The sequence below is a fragment of the Pongo pygmaeus genome, chromosome 12 (genome assembly GCF_028885625.2).
Source record: "Pongo pygmaeus isolate AG05252 chromosome 12, NHGRI_mPonPyg2-v2.0_pri, whole genome shotgun sequence".
NCBI classification, from domain to species: domain Eukaryota; kingdom Metazoa; phylum Chordata; class Mammalia; order Primates; family Hominidae; genus Pongo; species Pongo pygmaeus.
In genome coordinates, this window is record NC_072385.2 from 36936867 (window position 1) to 36952384 (window position 15518).

Genomic DNA, 15518 nt, shown 5'->3' on the forward strand with positions numbered 1-15518 from the left:
AAAAGGACAATTGCCTTAGCTCTGGCTACAGACTAGAGATCTGGAGTGGTTGTCTCCATGTGTAACACTAGATTTGGTTATGATACACACCCGAGTCCAACATCTGCTCATTACTGACCCAGCCAGGTGACACTATTCAACAAGGCTTCCCCCCCCTCCCCCGTGCTAACATCTAAGAGAAGCAGTACCGTTGAAAACAAACTTGGTGTGTGTACATTCATGAGCTTGCTTCTTGACGTAGTCTGACATGATTCCTAGCTGATTTGAGAGGTTGGAGCCGGCCACCTAGGGTGGCAGATACCCCAGACAGATGGCAGCAGCAGATGCGATTTGCAAAATGCGACTGTCAAGGTTCTAGCCCTTTCGTGGTGATCTTTGTCAGGAGAAAGAGCACTCTGGCTTTAAAATCAGACAAGTGTGCATTCAAATTCTGGTTGTGGGACATCTGGTCATTTGGTTCCTGGGCTGAATGATAAGATGTATCTCCCAGGGTTGCTGTGACGAGTCTTGCAGCTGATGCTAAGGTGAAGCCACAGCGAGTGTCTCACTGGGATCAGAGCATGTTCTTCTCCCAGCCTGTCACTGTTTCTATCAGTTGGAGAGTGGGAGAGGAGGGATTCCCTGAGCCTCCTGAAGGCTGACTTTAGCCTCTTGGTGACTTCAGTTTTCTGGACAAATAGGCCACCTCAAAAACAGGTGGAGTGACAGCACCCAGCAGCATTATGCCCACAAAGCTCACAGCCTTGGGCTGTCATCAGAACAAGGCTCATAACTCTCTTCTTAACCCTGAACTGCTCCTCTGAAGTTGCCTTAGTCAGGGACCTCATCACTGGACTTCCCTCTCAGATGCTGATAGCTGGAGGAAACCAGCCCAGGTGCAGCAGAAGACACTGCGCCGGCACCACGCAGGCGTTGGGGATGCAGAATCGGCCACGACTGCTTGCAGGGGGGCATCTCACTGCCTGGCCCTGTGCCTGGGACAAGTAGTGTGGCCTGGCAGTGCTCAGCACACTCGCCCACCAACACTGCAGCTAAGTGCTGCTGAAAACACTGGAAAACCCTGGGTTGTGGCTTTAGTGGAAAAAAAGCAAATTTTAAGGTTACAGAGAATTCAGATAATCCCTTGGATTTTGCAATGGTAAAATTTTGTAGTATTAAGGATCCAAATTAAAATGAAGAGATACGTACGGTGTCAGTGTTAATTGCCTTCCAGCCCTCCCTCTTTTTTATTTCTAAAGGGAGATGCACATAGTGCTAGCGAAGTACTTTTAGAGAAAGGCACACACCCCTTCTATATATTCCTGTCTTCTTGAAGCTGGCTGTAGAAAATCCTTGAATCCTTCGGTGAGGGCCTTCTACAGTCCAAGTGACCGTACAGGTGTTTATCTTTCAGGCTGTTACTGTTTTTTTGCACAAAAGTGTATACTTTCCTGATGGATTTCCATCACTGATTATAATTAAGACCTGCTTTGAAATGCTCTTCCTTAACACAGGTTTTGAATAAGCTAAAAGCCCTGTGTTAAACTTGGACAGTCTTCATTTAAACCCAGAGAGAGAGATGTTGATCACCATGTTTTAGTCTACTTAGGGTGTACACTTAACACATTGACAGTTTGTCAGTGGAATGCTTTTCTCAAGGAAAACATCACATGCAACCTTCACGTTTTACACTTGAATCCCAGATGGCCACTGGCACCTTTCAGTAGATTTTCAGTAGCGTCACTTTTGTTGGAGCTGCTGCATTAGTTCAAGTCCTGCTCCATTCTGTCTGGCTTTTCCTTTACTGATTGTGCTTGGAGAGGCCGTGTTCTGACTTGCCCACTGTGCCTAGTATCAAAGGACTCAAGTTCTAAATCCAGCTCATTGTTCTTCTGCGGGGTCTGGTAGAGAAGCTGCTCAGGCTTTTGGTTTGCTGTTGGCGTAAGGAGCCTCTCCTGTTTGCGTGCAGAAGAGATGAGAGATGTGCAAAGCCCACTCATGCGGAGTCCAAGGCCTGAGTGATTCCTCACTCTCCAGTCAGTTGGGAAAAACCTTTAGTGTCCCTGAGAAAGTAAACTCCTCTTTAAATTTGGGCATTAGAATCCATGCTGGCAGTGTATTAGAAGGATTAAATCATATTACTCACGAGACACAGGGCACACAGGGGGAGGCCTGTATTTGGACAGCCCAAACAACCGCATAAACAATTCCTTGCATTTGCCTTTGGAAGGCGGACTCTGGGCAAATTCACTTCCCAATTAAAATCTTAACAGTGCGACTTACGTTTATAATAGCCCCTGAAAATGACACATACAGAGGTGGTGTTTGGGGCATGGAGCCCAGCACATTGCCCTGTGCTGATGGCTTTCTTCAGTGGTGTCAGCATGAGAAACAAGAACTCTTGGTCAAGAACTGAGTTCAAATTCCAGTACTTCCATTTCGAGAGGACCTGTCATTTTATTATAAACACTTAAGAGAGAGAAGGGCAATCTGCCTAGTATACGTTTGAACATCTTGCCCAAAGATGTATTCCCATTGTGTTTGGCCATCACCTTTTCCTTGCCTTAAATTATATCTATATTAAAATGATGCGGCCTTTAAAATAATGCTAGAGAATACATAAAAAGGAATTAATTTTTAAATCAAAATTTATGAACATGTCTTATAACATTTTTATGATAGCCCTATTTGAATTATCTTCTTCTCTTTGACTAAAATAGAATTTGATTTTTCTATGGGGTATTTAACATTTTGGATCATAATCATGCTAGGGATGAATTAATAGATCTTCTCTGAGTGAACTGTCAAGACAGATCCCCATTGGGTTTGAAATGTAATTAAAAATGTCAGTGAACTCACTTGAAGTCCACAGAGTGCTCCAGGGTCCCCTCGAAAACGTTAGTCAAGGACTAAAAATATTTACCAAGTGCAGTGAACATAATGCAGCTGCTAGCTCTCCACAACCAGGAGGGCGCTGGTCACCTTTGTCAGGCGCCTCTCATCTAACTTCCTTCTAGTTTTGGAGTGTTCGTTTCAGAAGTCTTGAAAGCAGGGGTGCTTTTTAGCCCAAGGCTATGGGTCCGGTTGGTGGCTTCTTAATAGATGGCTGGTGCAACACACCTCCAAGAGAGGAACGAGTCTCTAAACAATATCCGTGCCCTTTGTAACCCTTCTCCCTCATTAGACTCCCAGACTGGCCACCTTTCCAATTGGCAGACTCCCTTTTATTTCTGGGAGGCTTTTAAAGGTTGGGGTCATTGGGAGGAGGAAGTCTGGAAGGGACTGGGAGCTCAGGTCCCTTGATTATGGGCTGGCTGTCCCCCCACACCCCATCACCTCCTTCCACCTGCTGTTCACCGGGTATGTGGTTGGCCCCCCCACCCGAGTGTCGGAGCTTGCCCAGGGAATGAAAGGTGGGAAGAGGCAGGACATGTGTGTTGATGGAGGTCTTTAGGCACAGAGCAGCTTTATTCTGGGATATATTTAAAACATTGGTTTCAAAATATATAAAATTAGCTAGGGGTGGTGGCACATGCCTGTGGTCCCAGCTAATGGGGAAGCTTAGGCAGGAGGATCACTTGAGCTCAGGAGGTGCAAGTTGCAGTGAGGTAAGATCGTACAACCACACTCCAGCCTGGGTGACAGAGGAGACCCTGTCTCAAAAAAATAAACAAAAAACAAAAAAAACCATTGGTTTTAGGCAAATAAATAACCAGTTATTTTTAAAAGTTGTTACTTAAAATCAAAGAAGCAAGCAGACCTAATATATGCTTCTTTCTTTTTAGATTTCATGTGTTCCTTGTATACAAGCGACGTCCCAGATTATAATTCTCTGCTGAGATTTGAGTTGGATTTGAGAATTTGGAGAATCCCTGCAACTTTGTAACTTCAGAGGTGTAATTAGCTGAAAACGTCATCGTTTTGAAGAGTTCTGCGTTTTGCCAGTCACCTGTCAACTGTGTGCCAAAGGTAAGTCTGCAGTTTTCTGCTTAAAACAGAAGTTGCAGCTTTTTGCCTCAAATGCTTAATTTGGACAGTAAGTTTAGTAAAATATCAGTCAGTGTAGCCTTGATTTGTTGAATCATATTAAATTTAAGCTTTCAGTGAAGGAAAAAATTAGATTATCTCTGTTCCTGCTTTAGTGTGTGATGGTTCTGAGTATGTAGCCAGGAAGCAGGATGGTAGACACCTACAACCTGTAAGATGGTACAGGTACCTCCACACTCAGATATTACTGACTCTTGAATCCATAACGAATCCTGGTCCCCTGTATTCTGTCAGGGAGTATAAGGATAAATAACCACTTTTCTGGTGCTTTCAGTCTAGGAAAAGTTGGATTCCAGCTTTGATGCTGAGAAGATAAATCTACATCAAAGGATAGCTGGGCATGGTGGTGTGCATATGTAGTCTCAGCTATTCGGGAGGCTGAGGCAGGAGAATTACTTGAACCTGGGAGGTGGAGGTTGCAGTGAGCCAAGATCACACCACTGCACTCCAGCCTGGGCGACACGGCAAGACTTGGTCTCAAAAAAAAAAAAAAAAAAAAAAAAAAAAAAAAACCTGCATCAAATGAGATGCAGACAGATGAAGGAGTCTCAGGAAGGTTTTACCTGTTCATATGAAAAACCTACTTGTGTATGTTACAATAAAATCATAACTGTGATGCAACCTGTGGATTCTGGGACCCAGTGGTGCTATCACCACAGGCACTAGACAAAAACATGTCACTGTGTAACAAAAATATTTCTTAGCCCTAACAGCTTGAGACATTTAACTTAAAATATGAATTGCTGTTTGTGGTCCAGTTAATCTGGTGTTCTGTTTCTGGCTGGGCAGTAAGAAGTGCTTTATGAGAAGATACATTTTCACCTCCAGAGCTTTGTCTCCGAATGAACTGCAAGAATAACACTAGCTTTCCTTAGAAACTTTAATTTGCTCAAACAAATTTACAAGAAAAAAAACAACCCCATCAAAAAGTGGGTGAAGGATATGAACAGACACTTCTCAAAAGAAGACATTTATGCAGCCAACAGTCACGTGAAAAAATGCTCATCATCACTGGCCATCAGAGAAATGCAAATCAAAACCACAATGAGATACCATCTCACACCAGTTAGAATGGCGATCATTAAAAAGTCAGGAAACAACAGGTGCTGGAGAGGATGTGGAGAAATAGGAACACTTTTACACTGTTGATGAGACTGTAAACTAGTTCAACCATTGTGGAAGCCAGTGTGGTGATTCCTGAGGGATCTAGAACTAGAAATACCATTTGACCCAGCAATCCCATTACTGGGTATATACCCAAAGGAATATAAATCATGCTGCTATAAAGACACATGCACACATATGTTTATTGTGGCACTATTCACAATAGCAAAGACTTGGAACCAACCCAAATGTCCAACAACGATAGACTAGATTAAGAAAATGTGGCACATATATGCCATGGAATACTATGCAGCCATAAAAAGTGATGAGTTCATGTCCTTTGTAGGGACATGGATGAAGCTGGGAACCATCATTCTCAGCAAACTATCACAAGGACAGAGAACCAAACACAGCATGTTCTCACTCATAGGTGGGAATTGAACAATGAGAACACTTGGACACAGGAAGGGGAACATCACACACCGGGGCCTGTTGTGGGGTAGGGGGAGGGGGGAGGGATAGCATTAGGAGATATACCTAATGTAAATGACGAGTTAATTGGTGCAGCACACCAACATTGCACATGTATACATATGTAACAAACCTGCACATTGTGCACATGTACCCTAGAACTTAAAAGTATAATAAAAAATACATATATAAAAGAAAGTTTTTATTCCTTATACTGTAAGATTTTTCCTGTACATCTTACTATGAGCTTATAAGAAATATATATTTCCAACATGGTATATTTAACAGAACAAAATAGAAAAGATTGTTAAATCAAGTATGAAAACAAACCAAATTTTAATCAAAGCATAACCTAAATTAGTTTTGGTGTCCAACTTTTAGGTGATATGATATGTCTCCTGGTTGTATGAAGAGCAAATGAGAATATTAAAGTGGACATTTGTATAAAAAAAACTTTAATTTGCTTCCATTATTTGCAGATTGTTTTAAAGTGATCTTGAAACTATCATGTTGGACTATGGAATCTCTTGGTGTGGTGGTTTCTGGAAATTTTCTCCTTTAATATTAAAAGTTAGAATTTCCTGTTACTTGGTCTGCTACTACTACAAACACATCTTGTGAATATGTTCTTTCTCTTCGACCACCTTAAAAGAAAAATCTCTTGGAAACTTTTCAATTTCAGTTATGCCCCTTTGATGTATGGTATTTAGAACAGCATAAGATTAATATGCAATAAGGATAGGATTAAGTGTCTTAGTGTTCTTGTCTTGTTATGCTTTATGTTATCTTTTGGAGAAAATGCCACATTGTCCCGTTGATTTAGGGTGTTGTGTGTTGTGATTTCCAGAGCTAGCTCCTGGTCGTCAGTTGGGAGTTGGCACTCACACTGCATACCTGACTTCACCCCAGCCATTGTTGGTTCTTCTAGCTTTGGGTCCCCTCATGCATTCATGGGGCATTCCCAGGTCTCTCTTCCAGACCTTGTGCAAGACAGACACCATCGGGGTGTCCCCGTTCCAAACCTAGGAGGTTTATCTTACATAAGAAAACTCAAACCCATGGTAACTCCGCTTTCTTTAAAAAAAAAAAAAAAAAAAAAAAGTCATTGAAGTAGAACTTTTAAAACAGTCATTTGCAAATGCAGTCACGTATCAATCCACTTGTCAGATTTCAAGGGAATAGAGTATAAGCTAGAAATGACAGATCTTCTGATTGGATCATCAGAACTCATTAATAATTTATTTGCATCAGAATCTGACACTACTTCTTTAGAAAGGTCTTGATCGTCGGTGACATTAGCAGACCTGAAGCTGTTGTTGGTGCTGGTTGAGAAGGTGGTGAGGCAGGGAAGTGTGGCATGCTCACCCAGCAGCTCGGTCTGCAGGAGCTCCCAACGCACGGGTGCCACGTAGACAAGACGGTACATGGAGACCGTGAGAGCTGGCTGGCTTGCAAAAATATCTACCCATGTAATTTTAAAGGATTACTTTTATTTCATAAGTTTATAAGTTCCACACAAAACCTTAATTCACCTATTAAAATTTACTTTTGTGGTTTAGGAAAATGTTCATTTGGAAAATCATGAGATGTAGCCATTCATATAATAAACATCTATTGTGAACACCTCACCTGTATTCTGGGCTATTTTTCTTTCAGTGACTGCTTTAGCAGTTAAAAAAAAAATAGATAAAATACAGTCTCAGCCACCTTTTCCCATGCCCTTTTGGGATGGGACCCTGACAGTTTGGGACTGTGCTAACTGCTGTAGTGGAGGTTCTTACAGCCAGTCCCTAATACCTGAGGCAGGGGCCAACTGACCCTTTAGGGGACAGTATGGAAAAGCCAGGAGATGTTACGTTGGGAACAAGTTTTAAAGAATGAGGAGACGTGTACAGAGGTATAATGTGTTTCCCTGGAACAGGGTAGGCTGATTGGACCAGCTGGACCGTGGTTCCTGGAGACTGCAGGTCATTCAGACAATACTGGGTTGGGGACCAGGCATTTGCCATTTTTTGGTTGGTGGTCCTTGAAGTGCCAACAGGGAAAGCAACAGCTCGGTCAGCCATACACTTCGGCATGTCAGAAAGAAATCAAATGTTGGCCTGGTAGAACAGTAAGTGGAATGTCAGCCTTGGATGCATTTCCCAGTTATTGGGCACTCAAGGTTTGCATGTCTGGGGCTGGGCTGAGAGCAGCTTGAGGAGGATGTCAGTGTCTGAGGGCCTGAGTAACTCTCAGCCCATTTCCACGTGGTGCATTTCCCTACCCCGTTTTCTGGTCTCCCCATTGAAGTTAAGAAACAAAGTCTTGGGACCCTGCGGCTCTGACCCTGCCTTCTTTGGGGGAGCAGAGACCATAGGAAGAGCCAGAAGGCCACCAGAGTTGTCATTTTGGCAAATGCATAATCTGCACTTAATTCTTCCCATGTGTACTTGAAAAGTGACTGTAATTGATTGTTGGAGGCTGGCCATCACTAGGGATGGAGGATGCAAAGGGCCTTGTCTGCTATGCTGCAGATTCGTTTGACTTTTGAAAAGCTTTTGGAGGCTTTTTCATGACAGACATGTCCTAATGGACAGAAGGATGGTGTAGTGGGGTAGGAAGGACAGTGGCTTAGATCACACAACTCAAGTCTGTGTAAAGTAAACAGGACGGAATTTCACAAACCGAGTCAGTTGGTGATGTGCATGTCCAGCATGTAAATGTCAGCAGTGAGCCTACACACATCTTTTCCATTCTATGACAGAAGCAGCAGCAGCTGTGTTTAACTGAGCAGTGAGCACGAGAAGATGAAACGTTGAGCCTGTCACTCTTACATCCATAAAAACGCTATCCAGTAATATTTATTTAACTACTAAAGTTTACTACTTCATATTATCCTCAATTTATTTCAGAACAATTTTTCCTAGGGTGTGTACACTTGGAAAAGTCATCTAGAATTTACTACTCACTTTTATCATATCCTGGTTGTTTGGTATTTTGGAGAGTGTTGGTAGCTGACTTTGCCCCCAACAGGTTATTTAGAAAGATTTTTTACACGCAAAGCCCAGTGCTCAGTTATTAAGTTTTTAGGGCTAAAGCTTCTGTTGAGGGTGTAGCTTTGGAGGTCTCTTGATACCTGGAAGTAACTTGTGGAGTTTCTGCCCAAATAGATGAGCCCATCTCAGCCTCCTTCTGCCGCACACTGGACCCCTGGGTGATCTGGGGGAACAGTCTGTGCAGTTTGGACTGATTGTTTCTTCTGTACAGTGTACCGAATATAGAGATGGCCACAGCCTTTAATGCTGTGGATAAATCTGTGGTAATTGGTTAAATAATTGCCTAGTAAGTATTGACAGCTGCTAGGAAAAAAATATTGCCACACTGATTCCACAGTGCCCCTGGCGGTGCAGTCAGTGGAAGCAGCTGTAATCTATGGGGTCATCGTTGGCAGGTGCCCGGCATAGGGCTTGTCACTGCTTGTATATTATCTCTAGTCACAAATGCAGATGTTATTGCCCCCATTTAATAGATGGGGACACGAAGCCTCAGGAGAGGTTAAGGAGACTGTCCACAGCTGTGCATGCTCAACTCTGTGACTCTGGAGAGTCCCCTTAACCTGTCCTGTGGCTTTGTGTCCCCATCTATTAACAGCAGCCCGGGAAGCAGAAGGTCTGTTGCTTACCATCCCATGTTCCTTCTGCTTCCCGGGCTGCTGTCTCTGACACATGATGGTGGTGACATAGTAACGACCCATTCTCCAAGGGCTTACCTTAAACTGAGATGTGAGGCTCTGGGAGATTAAATGACTTGGCCGGGGCTCCTAGGTGGCAGAGCAGGCTGGGAGCTCCCACTTCCTGACCCAAAAAAGCCTTTCTTTCTTACTGTACCAGGAATTTCATGAGATTTATTTTTTTCTCCCCTAGAAAAATCTCCTGCAACTAAGTACAGTTTGGAGAGTCTCTTTGGAAACGTAAGGGTGTGTGAAGGAAGACTTTGGGAGGTTTGAGAAGAGGGCACGAGCTGGGAACCTGAATCCCCCGAGGGCTTCTGCTGCTCCTGAAGCACCAGGATCAGCTTAGCAGCTCCTGTGGCTTCCAGCTCTGCCCATGGAGGCCCAGGATGGTGCTCAGAGTCACCTTGTATTGGGGATCCCCAGCTTAACATCAGACCTGCCAAAAGAGAAGTTCTCTGTACAGGCCAGGGGACTTTGTATTTAACAGCCACTTCCTGTGTGCTGAGGCCATCTCTGTGGTCCCTGATGCTTCCCACAGCACCCCGTTCAGGGCGAAACATCATAAAATTGTGATTTAACGTTCTTGCATAGTCAATAACATAATTATTTTCTCTTAGTTGTGGTGGTGATTAACGTTATGCCAAGCATTTTTTCTTTTCTGTCATAGCTGATACACCCTAGCAGCGTGGCTTCCTAGAAAGCTGAAGAAACAAAAACAAAAAAGCCAATTCTGTACCCCTTGACCTTCTTTTCTTTAGGTAGAAACTGAACACATAACATTCTAGTCATTTCTCAATGATTCTCTGAATTGTACCTTAGAATTTACAAAGGGATTTTCATGAATTCTCTTTAATGCCAGGTGATATAGATATTCCTCCCCTGAATTGTATAGAAGAAAATGAGCCCAGAGAGGTTACTTTCCTTGCCTAGTACGGCCCAGCGTTGGATGGTGACCTGTGTCTCACACCTGAATGCTGGATTCCAGATACTCTGTCCTTGTCCTTAAGAGGCCCTGGGCCAGCCGTGTGGTGGATGTAAGAGAACAGCGTTAAATAAACAGGCCACACAGAGCTTGAAATGAGCGCATTGCTGCAGTTGAGGTTCTCAAACTAGGAAAAGCAGAGAGAAATTTTTCTTGACTTCCTCCAGAAAAACAAAAAGTCCTCTCATGCTCTGTGTGTGTGTGTGTGTGTCACAATGGAGGGAGTGTTGTAGGGCTTTTAGTAAACTGGACCTTGAACAGGTAATTACAAACAAGCTCCAGTAGGAGAATACTTTCTGGGATTACCACTGGGATGTACAGAACTGAAGGGAACACGTAGAACTGCAGAAGTGTCATTCAAGTTGGGCGTGTCTGGTTTAGGGTGTGGGAGGGCAGTGTGTCCCAGTGCCCTTGTGCTCCCCATTCCCGTGCTGCGGGTGCCTCACCGGACACACCAAAAGCATTTTGAGTTTGAGATTTCTGCCTATCAGAATCAATTTTCCCATTGACTTTTATTATAACTAACGTTGAAATGGTTTCTTTAGAAATGGTCCTGGCTCCAGGATGTCAAAATGGTTATAAAACATGAATAAATCAGATCAGAAGAGGTCACAGTTTAGGGGGAATGAATTCTGGGACCATGTTAACAAGCAGTATATTAACAAGATGCCAGTTTTGGATGGAAATGAATAACCCTCAGTGCTTGTTGCGGCAGAAGGTACCCAGGCCTTCCTGTCAGGTCCGTGGCCATGGAGGCAGACCTTGTATCTCCCTGGAAAGTACAATATGCCTTCTCAGCTTTTCAGAGTCACACCTGACCAACAGTCACACTGACAAGTTAATTGGTGAGATTTGAGCTTGATTGCTGCCTGCAAGAAGTAAGGATGATCCTAAGTATGAATCTGCTCTGGCTGTTTCTTGATCAAACGCCTTGTTCCGTGACCTTCCTGTGTGAAGGTCTACCCAGGTCACAGTTTGAACAAGCCGTGGTCTCAAGCAGTCCCTGGCCGGCTTGAACTCCAAGTCAGGAGTCTGCAGTGGTGATGTCCCTCTTGATTGTCCTCAGGTAGTCTCTCCCTTACAGGGATGTGGCCAGGGACAGGGAGAGGCTCTAGAGTTGACGTTTTTAGTAGTTTTTCTAAGTTGCTTGTCTTTTTTGCCAACATTCCATTTTGGGTTTTGCTTGTGATTGTTATCTTATTTCATATGTGTGAGTGCCCCTTCCCTTTGTTGACCACATAGCAGAATGCCCAGTCCGTAAATGTCACGTTTCCATAGAATACGCTTTCCACTTGGGCCCCTGACGGTGCTCACAGGGAATGAGCGGGAAATGCAGCAGATCTGACAGTGAGAGCCCAGTCACTCCTCAGTCAGACTTGTTTTATTTAGTGCCTTCCACAATATACCACTTATGATCTTACCCAGAGGTTATGTTGAAGGTTTTGTTGTGTTCACAAAGACCAAGGTCAGAAGTACTTGGGAAAGACAGGGATTCCAGGAGCCAGAGACAGGACCGTCTTCCCTGCCTGGAGCCTGGGTCTGGTGCAGGCCTCTCTTGTGGGAGAAGCTAAATGTAACCGTATCTTCCAACCTGAGAGCTCATTTAGTAACGTTTTTGTAATATATTAGTCATTTTCCCAGTGGTTAAGTACCACGTCTCAGTGGCGTGTGCTTGGAACAGAGGTCTCTGGAGGAATCGTTGGGGTGTGCTCATGTGTGGGTGTTGTGCTTTCATGGCTGGGTTTTAACTTCCGGCCTTGGTTCCTTTGGCAGTGACATGGAGGGAGAGGGTAGATGAAGTTGGGTGCATGAACTTGGAATTCTAAGGACAGTCCTGCACAGGCAGGACAGTAACACAGACCTGGTTGCCATGCCCCACAGAATTCAGTGGGAAAACATGCTCAGCATTTGTGGGACGCCAGTGTCGCCCTCTCCACTGCAGTAAGATCAGGAGCCCATCTCCCACCTGAGTCTCAATTCCAGGAAAGAGCAGCAGGGATTCCCCCAAGCTGCAGGCAAGTGATGCTGCCCATATTTGCTGGCTGAGTGGGGCCAGGTATGGAGGGAGATGAGTGGGCACTCAAGGTGCTTGGGGACGGAGTGGAGATAGACATGGCATGGCTCCTGCCTCCTCCTCTCCCTCCAGGCTTTGGAGCTCTGTGAGTCCATGCCTACCAGCTGTAATGTAATGGGGGTCACCTGGGATGCTTGGGGGTGACCTAGGATTCTCAGGGTCCACTCCCCACTAATCTGGAGTGGGCGGACAGGACCTGGGTATCTGTGCTGTTACGCTGATCTTCCCTAAAGGGGCTTTGTACTCTAAGGGCTTTCATTTGCGAGTTTTCATGTATTCACACCTGAGATAATTCATCGTAATTTTAAAAATTCCATTCCATTACTAGTGTTTAGTTCTGATCTTTGATCCTTACAGCGAGCTGACCCTCAGTGGAGACTTGTCTTATGCACAGAAATTTAACAAAATATAATGGAGAAGTAGGAAGCAGCACTGGGCACTGCAGTGCTTTAGAACATAGCAGATACGGGAACTCTAATAATTTCTTCCCACACCTTGTGTTTTCCACTTTGGAGATTCTGGCTTGGGGGATGGTGGGTTCCTGAAAAAGGGTCAGCAGAGAAATCACATAGCAGTGTCCATGTTATCACATAGCAGAGAATTTCTCTTGTTTTATTAGAGATTTTTTATGGAGCCCTTATTTTTGCCCAGCAGGGCTATTATCTGGGTCACCAGCAAGGCACAGAGGGATGGGAAATGTTTGTAACTTTACAGAAGGCAGTAAATATACACTCTGCTCTGTCAGTTACAGTATAACCCAAAAACCTTTGTAATGAGTTTTGTTACATAACCAGACCCTCTAGTCCTCAGGACTGGAGTTCCTTATGCGGTCATAGTGTCCTGGTGATCGGTCAGGTTTGGAGTTCCTGGCTCCATTAGATCTTGACGGAGATTCTGATTAACCAAAGTGATTGCATTACGTCCTTTATAACTCTAGAGCAGATTGCTAGGATGGTCCACATCCCTTAGAAGGCTGATACTGTGTATTAGTCTGTTTTCCTACTGCAATAAAGAACTACCCGAGACTGGGTAATTTATACAGGAAAGAGATTTAATTTACTCACAGTTTAGCATAACTGGGAGGCCTCAGGAAACTTAATCATGGCAGAAGGTGAAGGGGAAGCAAGGCACCTTCTTCACAGGGTGGCAAGAAGAAGTGCTGAGCAAAGGGAGAAGAGCTGCTTCTAAAACCATCAGATCTGGTGAGAACTCAGTATCACGAAGACAGCATGGGGGAAACCGCCCCCATGACTCAATTACCTCCACTGGTCTCTCCGTTAACACATGGGGATTATAGGGATTACAATTCAATTCAAGATAAGATTTGGGTGAGGACACAAAGCCTAACCCTACTACCCTGTGAAGACCAATTCTCTCTGCTCAGGTAGTTTGCTTGTAGTGTGGATGATATGTTAGTTGGGAGGCCTGTGATTTTGACTATCTCAGGAATGGAAAACTTAAAGAGTCTTATATATAGAATACCTGATTGGTTATGTTTTTTATGCAAAAATGTAACTAATAAAGCAGGAATTTCTTATTCCCAAGTTAGAGCCAAATTCCAAATGGATTGCATGGTATAGGGCTCTGGATTTGGGTTGTAGGCCCCCTGGATTTGGGTCATTACTGAGATATCCTCACAGTATCCTTCTCTCTCAATTCCAAGTTCTGGCCAAGTAAATATCCTTTCCTCTGAGGAGCTTCCCTAGCTCCCCTGCCTTATCCTGGCACATTTTAGAGACGTTTTATGTATGTATATATATATGTATGTGTGTGTATATATATGTTGAAAATAAAAGGATGGAAAAAGATATACCATGCAAATACTAATCAAAAGAAAGCAGAAATTGTTATATTAATATCAGATAAAGAACTTTTAAAAGTAGAGAGTTACCAGGGACATAAAAGAGTGTTCATCAAGAAGACATAGCATTCTTTTTTATTTTTTATTTTTTATTTTTTATTTTTTGAGACAGTCTCACTCTGTCGCCCAGGCTGGAGTGCAGTGGCACGACCTCGGCTCATTGCAAGCTCTGCCTCCCGGGTTCACGCCATTCTCCTGCCTCAGCCTCCTGAGTAGCTGGGACTACAGGTGCCCACCACCACGCCCGGCTAATTTTTTGTATTTTTAGTAGAGACGGGGTTTCACCATGTTAGCCAGGATGGTCTCGATCTCCTGACCTCGTGATCCACCCACCTTGGCCTCCCAAAGTGCTGGATTTACAGGCGTGAGCCACCGCGTCCGGCTGACATAGCATTCTTACATATGCATGCACCAAACAACAGAGCTGTGAAATAAGAAATAAAAACTGCTAGAACTACAAGGAGAAACAGACATACCCGTGATTATACTTGAAGATCTCCATACCCTTCTCAACAGTTGATAGAACAACCACACAGAAAGTACACAGAAAGTCAGCAAGGCTATAGGAACACTCACCACCATCAATTGATATTATCTAATTGACATTTATAACACTCCATCCAACAGTAGCAGAATACACATTCTTTTTAGGCACCCACAGAGCATTTGCCATGTTAGGGCATGTCCTGGGCCAAAAAACAAACAGTAACAAATTTCAAAGCATTGAAATCATACAGAGTGTCTTCTATCTTTTAATAGAATGTCTTCTTTTTGCTTTAAAATGAGAGTCTCAAATGGTCACACATATTGTATGATTCCATTTATATAACATTCTCAAAATGACAAAATTACAGAGATAGCAGATTAGTGTTTACAAGGGGTTGGTGATAGTTGTCGGAAAGGGAGGTGGGTGTGACTACAAGGGATAATGTCAGAGAGATTTCTGTGATGATGAAATAGTCTTGATTGGTGTGGTGGTTATAAGAGTTTACACATATGATGAAATGACAGAACCATATATACTCATTATACTAATGTCAGTTTCCTGGTTTCGATATTTTACTGTAGTTATGTAGAATGTAACCATTAGGAGGAACAAGGTGAAGAACACAAGGGACCACTCTCCACTCTCTTTGGAATTTCCTGTGAACCTATACTTATCTCAAAATTAAAAGTTTAAATTTTTTGAAAAGAAAAAAATGTTGAAAGATCAACTCATTTCCTCTTTTTATAGTAGTTTGTAGTTTAGGATCTAAGAAGTGTGCAAGCTTACATAGCAGTAGAT

At 43.5% G+C, this 15518-nt stretch overlaps 1 protein-coding gene across 4 annotated transcripts in view; it reads left to right on the forward strand.

Moving 5' to 3' along the window:
- Positions 1–15518, forward strand: part of NCK2 (NCK adaptor protein 2) — a 150551-nt gene that overhangs the window by 68262 nt on the left and 66771 nt on the right. For all 4 annotated transcript variants that reach the window (XM_054475193.2, XM_063648502.1, XM_054475195.2 and 1 more), the window contains exon 2: positions 3765–3948. The gene's annotated coding sequence lies outside the window, so the exon portion shown is untranslated. The remainder of the gene's footprint in view (positions 1–3764; positions 3949–15518) is intronic.